At 39.1% G+C, this 10550-nt stretch overlaps 1 protein-coding gene across 1 annotated transcript in view; it reads left to right on the plus strand.

The window, feature by feature from the left end:
- CMSS1 (cms1 ribosomal small subunit homolog) overlaps positions 1-10550 on the plus strand; it is a 254657-nt gene that overhangs the window by 63134 nt on the left and 180973 nt on the right. The window lies entirely within an intron of this gene.

Raw genomic sequence — 10550 nt, forward strand, 5'->3', positions numbered from 1 at the left:
ATTTTCCACCTTAATCTATGGGGAGAGGCAGGTAGGAAATACCAATACCAACAGTAACATAAAATAAAACAACTTCTTACATTCTGCAAAATGAGCACTCAGAATAGAATGAGAGCTTCCTACAAGGCATTATTCAAACTGTCACTGAATGTGTAAAAGAATTCAATAATCCAATAAATGTAGCTACAATTAAAAACTCATTCTTTATATTACTTTGTTACATGCCCCTAGGCTTTACCCTTGACTCATCCATAGATCATAGCAAATTCCTTAATTTTGGTTCCAAAATTTGCTTTCGACCTATCCACAAGTTCAGTGTATAGTCAAGCATATATAGTATTCTGTGACACAGTCTACAAATGATACTAATCTGGTGTATCGTCATTTTAGTTAAACTTCTCCAATTGTTACTTTTCAATAATTTGTTAGTTTAGCATAAAGTTCTCTTTACATAATATTAAGAACGAGTGTTTGTTTAGTCTAAAATGCTTCAGCAGATTATTGACTAGAGCAGTGCTTCTCAAGCTATCTGATGAGAGGGGACTGATTCTATGATTATTCCCCCCACCCACCCTCATTGTGCCAATGACTAGAACCATATTTTCCCCCATTGGCTACAGTTGCTTTTGTTTTTCCAGGACTGGAGCATGTTAGCTTTGAGACCATTCACACTACACAATTATAATACCATTTTGATTGCCTTAGTTAGATCTCATGGACTCCTGGGATTTGCAGTTTAAGGAGGAATGTTTAGAATTCTCAGTCAGAGAGCGTTTGCGCCTCCCAAAACAACAAACCCCAGGATTTCATATATAGTAATATGGCAGTTAAATTGGAACCGTAGAGCTATAATTTGGTAGTGGGAAAGGGCCCCTTGTTAAAATAGGTTCACTGGTTACTAGTTTGTTTCTAGGTATAATTAAAAGTACTGGTTATAACCAGTAAAGACCTTAATTTGAGACTGGTGTATCTGGACCATATTCTCTCATACAGACCTACACACTTTGTAAGATTTTTCTTTTTGTGGGTAAGTGGCTTTTTCTTGCCTTTGGAGTAATACAAAGTTGGCAGTAGTGTAACAGAGAGCATTCTCTCAGGCCACTTGAAACTTTGGAACTTTCTGCTAAGTGAGGCTGATGTTGCTCCCTCTCCGAGAAGCCCAAATTTAGGTTTTTCACATGTGAACTAATCTTTTGCTGCTGTAAATTTTAGTTGGGTGGATGTTGTCTATTTCTTTTACTGTTGTTTAATTACGTTTTAATGTATTTCTTTGGATGTTATGCTTTAATTAAAATATGTTTTCAACTGCTTTTATTATTTTTAGCTGCTGTCAGTGCCCCCCTCCCTGTTTTTAACAGAAAGGCAGGATATAAATTTAATAAATAATAAATGGTCCAGAATCCTATTTCCAGCAGATTCTAGCCAGATGTTTCCAGGATGTAATTGGCATGCAATTGTTCCAGTTTATCACCAGCTTCTGGCAAGAGTTATCACTACCTCTGAACATACTGCCATGTTGCAAATTATGAAGAAACTTGATTATGCAAATGGCTTGAAAAACATAATATTTCAGGAATATGTGGCATTTCAGAATTTTGGTCGGTATATTTGGCTCATTGTACCCTCTTACTGAATAAATTTATAAATGGGAATGAAATGCAGGTTAATCTCCCTGACTTAATTTGAGTCTAAGGTTGTGTGTCACCTTCTATAAGGGTAGGGTTTCCATCCCTGAGGACCTCCAAACCGGGAAAAATGTAGGACAAGGATTAAAAATGTAGGACCTTTTCTTAAAATTTCCTGCCCAGGAAATTAAAAAAAAAAGGTTCTGCATTTTTAAACCTTGTCCAAGGCCTGGCTGGGGCCTGGGAGACAGCGTCTCCCAAGCCCCAGCGTGGCCTCAGAGGACTCCGCGATTGCAGAGCCGCTTCCAAGGCCTGGCTGGGGCCTGGGAGACAGCGTCTCCCAAGCCCCGGCCAGGCCTCAGAGGACTCCGCGATCACGGAGCCGCCTCTAGAGCCTCGCTGGGGGGATCCTGGGGGCGGGGCCAAACCGGGGTGGGACCGTGTGGACCTGCCCCAAACCGGGAAAGTCCCGCCCCCAGGCGGGATATGGCAACCCTATATAAGAGGGTTAAAAAAATTATATTTTGCGTAGGCATCAGCTGTATTGGCATATCACTCTCGGTCTTTGTAGCCATGTTTTCCAGTTATACACTTCATGGAAGGGTTGGTGTGTGTTTGTGAGTGAGTCAGTGAGTGAGTCAGTGAGTGAGTCAGTGAGTGAGTGCATTTTATATACATCGGCCATGGAAGAAGGCCATGGAGTTTAGTGATTCGTGTTTAAAAAAATATTTTAAGGAAATTGTTTTGTGCTCACTACTTCTTGATAGGTATTTCAGATAGTATTTGCTGAAAGTATGCTAGTGGTGGTCTCCTTCACTTGGTTATAAGACATTAGATAGTCATGAAATGTCTTACCTGTGGTCTTGGTCAAAGTTTTTTTCTCTCTCCTTGTAATGCTGAAAGGAGAAACTTTTTTAAATTATACAGTTCTGGCTTCACTTCATTTTGTTTAATGAATTTGGTCTTGTGCTTGGTAGGCAGACCAGGAAAACATAAACAAGTGAGGTATCATTCTTGACTGAAGTCTCTCTGATTATACAGAAGTTCATTTTAAAATTAGGTCTATGTTTACTGTAATTGAAGCTATGCAAATAAAGTATTGGATTCCTAAAATTTGAGCACATGAACATTGATGGAAAGACACTAATAGATCAATCTTCTATCTCTTTTTAGTCTACATATTGAAGACAGAATAGCTAGACAATATTGCTTAGGTACAGGAAAACTGAGTGCATGTCTAATGTTCTTAGATCCTTTAGTCTTTCCCCTGCACAAAAACTGATTTATTTTTTACTTTTAAAAGATGAATTGATTCAGTGTCGTTATTTTAACCTTTTATTGTGCACTAGGATATTTGTGGAAACCTTTGAATTATGTGGATTTTGACAAGGGTATGCTTTCCCAACATCTGTTGAAAGTTACGTTGTGAAGTGGTAGGCTGTTCTTGAAATGCTCGCATGAAGTCATTAGTCTGTGTGCATCACTTCCTTGAGCCTATCTGTATGTTGTAGTGGTTAAAATATTTGAAATCTCCCACTGGGGTGTTAGACAGAACTAAATTTGTGTTTGTGGAGGGTCTTGCTCACTCACCTACAAAACACAAGATACCCATGAAACTAGTCAAATGTACAGAGATCTGGCATCCATTTCACAACTTGGAAGACATAGTCTTCATTGTATGTAATACATACAACTTGCCAGAAAGCAAAAAGGAAATGATTGCATTTGAGTACAATGCATTCTTCAACAATAGCTCAGTGTGCATGAAATTAGAATCTGCTGGACATATATGTCAACTAAAGTCAATGGTATTTATGTGCTGTTTGCATTCTATGCAGACACTGTAATCTTGTATGTAAATATCCTTAGGAGATTCAGTTTCTTTCCAAAAGTGAATAATGACAGTATGAAATATTTTGAGCCAGTAGACTGTCAAGTCATTTCTATATAATGCAATATATAGTTTCCGTAGCAGTCGGGATGAATGCTAATGGTCTTGATGTTGCATTCAGCCTACAGAATTCATTTTAGCTTTATTTTTACTTGAATAAACCAAAAGGAAATAGCTTTTGAAATCATATTTGAAATCACAAAAGTACAATAGACGGGTTCAAAATGGTTTTATGGATGTTATTGTTTATATGGCCCAAGATTAATGGGAAGTTTTCATTTGCACACTAGAGTTTGCCTTTTTACCATCCCTGAAATGCACTTCCAACTTTGATGAATTGTTAGAAACAATCTTTGCACAGCAAGGAAAGTTTATGAAATGAGGAAAATATTGTCACACATATAGGAGCATAAGCTCCTTGGAGTCCTGGATACAAAGAGCAAAACATAGTTCTCTCAGTTATGACTCCAGGTAAGTTAGTGCTGAAATGAATGGATCTAAAAGGGTGAAATGGAGGGGAGGGGAAATTGTCAGCATACCAATACCTCTGTCTTGTTTCCTCCTGAGGTATGTAGTACAATACATTAAAACACAAACAAAATGGAGACGCAAAAAGAAATCCAGAATTATGCATGTTCAATTATTTCTAGGAACCACCAGTTGTTGAGTGTTAGCTGTATTGTGTTGGGATACCTAATTAGGGCAATTAATTTTTTAAATTGTATTGCTGTTTCAAAGAGCATACATTTTCCTTCCTTTTAAATCAATGCTGTTCAGTGCAAATAAATTTAATACAGAGAATGTAGAAAATACACATAAGCAATATATAATGTTTTCTAGGAAATTAGCTAATGAGAATCAGAGCCCTTTCAAACAACATAACACTATGATTCTGTTTTAATCATCATGGCCAGATTCAGTGGAATCCTGAGGTTTATAGTTTGGTGATGCACTTAACCCTTATCTTTCTTGAACGATAAAATCTAACAGAGGTGGATTGATTGGTGGATCCAGAGAGTAGTAAATGCTTCACTATTCCAGAGGGAGGTGCCTGTTGCCTTGAAGGAGGCAGTGGTGTGGTCTCTTCTAAAGAGGACCTCCCTGAGCACAGAAGGGAAATATTGCCCTTTTGCAAATATTCCGTTTTGGGCCAAGGTGCTTGAGCATGTGCTTGGGCAATGCCAAGCATTCTTGGGGAAAACAGATATCTAGATCAGTTTCAGACTAGGGTGTAGTACTGAAATGACATTCGTTGCTCTGATTGATGACCTACTCCAAGTGAAAGATAGGTGGAGTGCTTCCCTGCTGATCTTCTTATATCTCTCACTGGCTTTGATCATACTGGCTTGGTTCTGTGGGATGGGAGTAGAAGGCACTGTTCTGCAGTGGTTCTGTGCCTACCTGGAGGGCCAGTTCCAGAGAGTCACACTGGGGGATTCCTGTTCAGTCTCATGGCTATTAAGCAGTGGGGAACCACAGATTATCCCCCATCCTGTTCACTATTTACATAAAGCTGCTGCCAGAGGTCAAAAGAAGATTAGGATGCAGTATGCTGATGGCAGTCAGCTCTATTTCTCCATGTTATCCAAATCAACTGGGGCTGTGCAGGTGCTTGACTGGTACCTGGATGCTGTAATGGGCTGAATAAGAGTCAGTTCAACTGAGTCAGTGAATCCTGATAAGATGGAGGATCTGTGGATTTGTGGTTCTTAGATGCAGAAATGGGGTAAACAGCTTGTTCTGGATGGGAGTGCACTCTCTCTTAAGGAGCCCTGAAGGTACGTCGCTTGGGAGTGCTCCTAGATTGATCCTTGTCACTGGAGGCCCAAGTAGACTCTATAGTTTGGAGCACTTGGTGCAAGTTTCTACTGGTGTGCCAGCTACAGCCTTTCCTGGACAGAGAGAACCTAGCTGTAGTCCATGCACTGTTAACCCAATTAGAGTACTGTAATGTACTCTACAGTGGGCTGTCCTTGAAGAAGACATGGAAGCTGAAGCTAGTGCAAAATTCAGCAGCTCGACTGCAGACTGAAACATGATATAGACAGCATGTAGTGCCAGTCTTAAAACAATTGTAATGGCTGCAAATATGTTCCTGGTCTGGATTTAGATTCTGGTTTCAGGGCCCTTACAATGACATTTAAAGCCCTAAACAGCTTGGGACCTTATGTGCCCATCTAAGGATTAAGATCTGCTTTTCAACTTGTTTAACCTTTTTTAAATACTATTGGTAAGCTGCCCTGAGATCTCTTGATGCAGGATGGGATATAAATATGTAAATAAATAAAAAAATAAATATTAAAGTGGAATCATAGTGCTATCAGTTTTCAATCTGTGAAGACTAGAGAGGATATATTGTCAGTACATATACCCAGCCATTCAGTATACAGATTGAACACTAATTTTGCTAAAATCTTGGAGTGTCTTTGATTAGAGTAGGTTTATTTTGCAGCCATTTTAAGGCCATGTTAGAGCAAACCAAGAAAATAAGAGGGCTTCAATGTGCTCATTACATTTATATTTTGCAGAACAGCAAACCTACTAATCTGTTAACCTGATGGTGCAGTGGTGGTTAAATCCCTGTATTGCCACCACTCACTCGCAAACAAGGTTGTGAGTTCAGTCCCAGCCAGAGGCTCAGGGTTAACTTAGCCTTGCATCCTTCTGAGGTCATTAAAATGAGTACTCAATTTGTTGGGGGCAATTAGCTTACACATTGTAAACCACTTAGGGAATGCTTAAGTGCACTGATAAGCAGTATAGAAATGTACTTGCTTTTGCTTGCTTGCTTGCTATTGCATCTACCTTACCATCTTTGTAAGACTACCTTTCCGACATAGGGATGCTTTTCTTTCTTTTTCACAAAATTTAATTATCAGGGTTCCCAATCCAATAGGTAGCTAAGGTTCATTCTCCAGTTTTACTTACTCAACCTCATAGGGCAACATTTAACCTACTGGCAGAAAGTGATTTTGCAGGAACAAGGAGAGCATAATTGCTGCTAGACCTTCTGGCCTTATGTAGAATCTGGGAGTGTGGAGCATGTGTGGGGATGAGGCATACCATCCTAGTCCAGACTCCCTTTTTTCCCTAAACATGTCCTATATTTCAGCCTTACGTCTAGGGTCTGAGAGGAATTGCAAAACATTATCTATTTTGAGCCATAAGGAAAGGTGGATCTGGGTTGCTGAAGTGCCAAGGCACCAAGGGGAACAGAGTGTGTGTGATTTGAGCTGAGGAAAAAAACAGGAGGGATGGGAGTGCAAATAGGGAAACAAAGGAAAGTAGTACTTTCAATATAGATTCAGTCAAGGGTTTGTTGTTAGTAAAGTACCATTTTAAGCATCTGTTTTGTTCAGAGTTCTATAAGTATATTGCAAGCCAAAAGGACATTTTAGTAAAGATAGGTTCACAAGAAAAATATGGTTGTGTTGAGTACATAATAAAATATAGTACATGTAACATAGCTGTAAATACACCATATGAAATTAATCATATTTATATTGGTGACTTTAGCTTTTGTTTGGTAATAGCAATAGCAATAGCAAGTACATTTCTACACCGCTTATCAGTGCACTTTCGCACTCCCTAAGCGGTTGACAAAGTGTAAGCTAATTGCCCCCAACAATCTGGGTACTCATTTTAGTGACCTCGGAAGGATGCAAGCCTGAGTTGAGCTTGAGTCCTTTTTCTGGTATTGAACTCGCAACCTTGCCGTTTGTGAGTGAGTGGCTGCAGTACAGGCATTTAACCACTGTGCCAGCAGGTTTGCTGTTCTGCAAAATAGAACTAGGACAAAATAGAACTAGAACTGGTAATGTCTTACATTTTCTTGAATGTCCTACATTTTGCAGTGTCTTGTCCTCTTTTGTGGTTATGACATCTGGTCACCCTGCCCTTGGCTATTTTAAAAAGTTAGAATCCCAGAGCACAGTACCACCTTGTGTGTGTGTGAGAGAGAGAGAGGAGGGAGTGTGTGCAAGAGGGAGAGAGAAAAGAATGACCTCTGTATAGCGTAATAATACTTTGCCTTAACTTGTGTGAGAGAGCTTTCTCACTTTGGAAGGCAAATTGCTAAGGGATCCTGATGGCAACATCATTTGGCAAATGTTTTGGACGCCATTCAAGATGTGACATCATACCCCTTTAGGGTTTTCCACATAAAATGAGCACTCCAAAGAAAACACAAAAATCAAGACTTAATCTAAAATCTATTATTGCATTCTCTAAGGTCTCATTAGCCACCTCAGTTTTTCCTTTCCAGACAGATATTAGTAAATATTGTAGAGCAGAATAACAATCCATTTCCAACTATTATGCAGGGGGTGGGTGGGTCAAATTTTAATCAGATGTTTGTCCTCGGCTTCTAAAAGTCTATTTGCCATCTTTCTTTCAGTCTTGTACTGATCTCTTTGTAGTTGACATCACATTCTGTTTCATTTAATAACACCATTTTCCCCAACACTTTGGCAACTTTTCTTTTGTTTGCTTGTTTTTTATTTTAAATGTGTGTGCATCCATTTCAGAGAAAAAGTGTAGAAAGGTCAGTTCTGAATTTTGGCTCTTGGGTTTTTCTCATTGTATATAGTGGTACTGTTCTGAATCATTTCTGCTGTTATACACTGCCCCTTCTTTTTGCTTCATAGCCATGGGTAACTGCATCTATTTGTAGTTATCAATGCATAATTTTCTTTCTGCTTACATGATTAGGAGGAGAATATTTTTAATGTTGATTCCATATATATTTAAGTAGTTAAGATAGCCAGCATGTTTTGTGTGGCAGACTTAAAGGAAGAAGGTGTAGCAGGAAGGCTGAATGTTGCAAGCAGTGCCAGGATATATGAAACATGAGGTTATGCCTACAAAGAGCGGAAGTATTATCTCTGCATCTTGTGAGGTTAGAATGGGTTTGACGTTCTCACACCCAGCATTTCCATCTGGAAGCTGTTCCGAGCAATGGGATACAGGGACAATGTTCTCATACTTTTGAGAATCAAATGTTGCTGTCCGGGGAGAAGGAAATGTGACCATAATTCCTGTTCTCTTTGGGAGATTTTTAAAAAAGTTTAATTCCTGCTTCCAAGTGCAGGCAATTCAATAAAAATGTTTTTCTCTCCCCCCCCCCCCCCCACATATGTGGTTTAGTGACAAACAGACCTATTCATATAACCTTTCTCTTCATAGAACCAGAGAGTAAAAGAATAAGATGGGTTCATCAAGCACCATTTAGTCCAATGTTTCACAACTTCTGATCCTCCAGCTGTTTTGTAATCCAACTCCCAGAAGCCTCTGCCAGCATGGCTAGTGATGATGGATTCTGGGACCTCCAGTTCAAACCATCTGGAGGACCAAAGGTTGAGAACCATGGATCTAGTCTATCTCCCTGCTAGTATAAGAATCTACAGCTTAAAATATCCCTTCAGCAATATATTTGTTTAATTCTACCTTTGATATCATATGCAGCATTCCTTTCACTTACTACTTGATTGCTTGCCTTCTACAGCTGACTCTTTCTGGAATCTTCAGAACACAAGGTGTTTTTTCTGAGCATATTCTGTACTTTGTTACTAGCTGAAGAAAACATAGTTCTTGCTGATTTTACATCAGTGGTTCCTAAATTTTGATCCTCCCGGTGTTGTGGACTTCATCTCCCAGAAGCCGCAGCCAGTTTGACAACATTTGGGAATTCTGGGAGCTGAAGTCCAAAACATCTGGAAGACAAATGTTTGGGAACCACTGGTTTACATTTTCATTTCTGCACTACAGATGATGAGGCTTCCAGTTGTGAAAAATATAAAGTCTCCTCACCACCACTGTGTGGCATGCCATTCACAGAATCTGATACTGTATTAACAACATTACCATATTGAGCTTGGTTATATGGTCAGCACAGCTGCCCCTGGAAATATTACCATATAACAGACATGTAAGTTTGTGCACTGATTGTCTTTAGGATAATTAGGTGATTCATCTCCAATGCTATCAGTCCATTATATCCCACTTTTGCAGCTTTTTGAAGCAATTTCACAGTTAGTGGTCTTCTCCAGACTGCTGAACTGTTAACAACTTTTAGTAAGACAGTCTTTCACTGTCTTTTTATTCTGTCTGGTGTTATGGGTCTGGTTCCTGGCTGCTTCCATTGGTTTCAGGAATAGGAGGCAATCTTCTTTGTATTATATCAAAGGTGCAATCTTCCCATACATGTTGTGATTACTAATGTATTATCATTAATTATTCAGAATTGTACAATATACTTTAAAAGTATAATTTATTTATATTATGAGATATACTTGGGACATATTCACAGGCAATCACCAAAGTTTAATACAAACAAGAGCAATATCTGTGGTCCTCCAGATGTTACTTGGCTTTGACTGCATAATTCCCCAAATTTGGCTATGATAGGGCTTATGGGCACACTAGTACAATATCATCTTTAGAGGCCTACATGTTCTTCACCCTTACTTGATCAGATCCTTAAAACATTTTAGTCTGTTGTGCAGTTCACACATTACCAAATTGGCATGGGGATGGGACCAGAAAATTTTGTTGGAAAGACATTTTATGGAAGAAGAGAATGATATGCTTTTCCTTCTATACCAGTATCACTCAATAAGAAGGAATAATGACATTCCCTTGACCCACATGGTAGCTTTTTAAAGATAGCTTTTTGAAGATGCATCAAGAGATGCAGAACGTCCAGCAACATAAAAGCGATTGCCACATTATCTGGACCAAAGCTAACAAAATGAATTTCAACACGGAGAAATATAATGTACAGTACTGCACTTAGGGCGGAAAAATCAAATGCACAGATATAGGATGGGGGAACACCTGGCTGAATGAAACTACATGTGAAAGGGATCTAGGAGTCTATGTAGACCACAAGTTGAACATGAATCAACAGTATGATGCGGCAGCTAAAAAGTACAATGCAATTTTAGGCTGTATCAATAGAAGCATAGTGTCTAGATCAAGGGAAGTAATAGTCCCACTCTATTATGGTCTGGTCAGGCCCCACCTGGAATACTGTG

This window comes from Sceloporus occidentalis, unplaced genomic scaffold, assembly GCF_023333645.1.
Source record: "Sceloporus occidentalis isolate IW3139 unplaced genomic scaffold, rSceOcc1.0.p SCAF_2, whole genome shotgun sequence".
In the NCBI taxonomy this organism is placed as follows: Eukaryota; Metazoa; Chordata; class Lepidosauria; order Squamata; family Phrynosomatidae; genus Sceloporus; species Sceloporus occidentalis.